The sequence below is a fragment of the Pinus tabuliformis genome, chromosome 3_2 (genome assembly GCF_031772625.1).
Source record: "Pinus tabuliformis cultivar Carrire ecotype Pingquan chromosome 3_2, CPIR1, whole genome shotgun sequence".
Lineage (NCBI taxonomy): Eukaryota > Viridiplantae > Streptophyta > Pinopsida > Pinales > Pinaceae > Pinus > Pinus tabuliformis.
This window is the reverse complement of record NC_142302.1, coordinates 1,082,309,943-1,082,312,217: the sequence shown is the minus strand read 5'-3', so window position 1 is coordinate 1,082,312,217 and position 2,275 is coordinate 1,082,309,943.

Genomic DNA, 2,275 nt, shown 5'->3' with positions numbered 1-2,275 from the left:
TTGGCAAGCATCTGGAGCAAAAGTTTGACAAAGGGAAGGCACAGAGAGCTTCTTCACCTCTTCGGCTAATTCACAATGACATCACGGGCCCATTCCTGCAACCTTCAATCAGTAAGGATTGATATGTACTCACCTTCATAGATGATTTCTCTCGCTTTACTTGGGTATTTTTCCTGAAATTAAAATTGGAAGTATTTGAATGCCTTGTAGAATTTAAAGCACTTGTTGAGAATGAGTCTGGGTGTAAGATTAATATACTCCATACTAATAATTGGGGGGAGTATTTCAACAAATATGTGCAACAACTTTTTATTGATGTAGGTAGATAACTACAACACACAGCGCCATATTCACCACAGTAGAATGGTGTTGCGGAGAAGAAAAACTAGTCGTTAAAAGAGATGGCCAATTGTATGCTATAGTCCAAATCATTAGCTCCTAAGATATGGGCTAAAGCTATTAATTATGCATCATACATTCAAAACCACATTCCTAACAAAACACTCAAAGGCACCACTCCATTTGAATGTTGGACCAGTAAGAAATCGAAAGTGTCGCACTTTCACATTTTTGGTTCATGCGCATGGGCTCACATTCCGACAAATAAGAGGAAGGCTTTTTTCCTCAAAGTCTTGAATGTGTCTTTGTTGGATATCCTGACAGTTTCAAAGGATATAGATTTCTAGACTCTCACACTGAAAAGTTCTTGTAGCTCGAAGTGTGAAGTTTGAAGAAGAATCATTGCATGATTTTTCAACAGGCCCTGCCGAGGAACAACTTGTTGCCATTGATGAGGAGTCCGAAAATTCTTCGAGCACTTCAAAGAAGCCATTAGAGAATCCTCTTGGGTCTGATTCAAAGGATGAAGAGCAAGTCATGGCTGCTCCAACTCAACTGCCAACTTGGGTAGAGAAAACCCTGCATGATGCGGGCGAACTAGTCAGTGATCCTGCGGATGCGAGAAGGAATAGATCACAGTTTTTTGGGCTCCTCAAGCCCTGGTGATGAGCCCCAAAAATGGATGATTATTTGGGCTCATTCAACCTCTTAATTCGACTTAATCCACCATTCTCATTAGTTTATTGCATTTTTTTTATTATATTTATGTTAATAGAGTGAATTGGGTTAGTCATTATGCCAACAAGTCTAATGTGTGCTTTGTGTAGCCTTTTTGGTCAATTTGGAGACAAAGTCAATGGTTGAAATGAGCACTTGGCAGCCAAATTCATGGAGAGTATTTTTAGGAAGGTGTTCCCTTCATTTATGGGCCCTTACCTTGAATTCTCCACCATCAGCTCGGAGTTCAAGGGCCACCAAATCAATTAGCACAAGGGCAGCCAAGCAAGTCAAATAGGACTGTTGTTAACTACAAGTTTTGGGCAATCGAGTCCCTAAAGTTTAGAAGGACTGTTGGGGTCCTCAATTTGTATAAATAAGAGGGCTTAGGGCCTCATTTCAGTTAGTCATTTTTGGGAGCCAGTAGTTATTCATTTTATAGTCATTTTTGTAGTCATTTTGTAGTTCGATTTCTAGGCAGTAGATTAGCTTTGCTTCCAGCACATTTTCAAGTTTCCCTTGTGGACAGTTTTGATGTAACTCTTCTTTTCTTTCTCAATAAAGATGAATCCAGCTTTGCACCGGCTCTAAATCTCTCTTAGGAGGTTGTATCTCTTGGGGTTGGGCCCATCTCAAGTGCCTAGTACCTCCTTTGTTTACTTTCATGTGTCTTTGCTACATTCTTAGAATAAAATCTGCTATTTAGATTTAAATATTGTGTTGTTATTTAGGTTTCTTTTGATGATTAAAAAAGTTCTTCAAGTTCAGATTTACTTGATAGGTTAATCACAGGGAATATATTTAGAAAAAGGCTACCAAGTACCTTGGATCTCACCTCCCCTTCAGTGGAATCATGAGCTGGGACCAATGTGACTTTGCCCGCAACAAAATCACTAGTTTGCTTGACCATGCAATCCTTAGTGTACTGTTTCATTTGCAGAAGTTAGTTATGGGTTCAGATCTCCGAAATGTTTCTTTGCATGATTGATATACATGGTTTTCTTTCCAAATAAAGCTGTTGTTCATTTGTTTTATTGACAGTTAGATTAGATTAGCTAGGGCTTTGATTATTTGTAAGACTTTGTTGATTCGGTTAAATGTATATTGTGCAGGGCATCTTTACCACTCTCTCATCCACGTAAGCTTCATCTGATCCAGCTGTTCCAACTCCTAGTTAGGTTCCTCGTCTCACACCTGTCCTTTTGCCCATGTAGCCCTA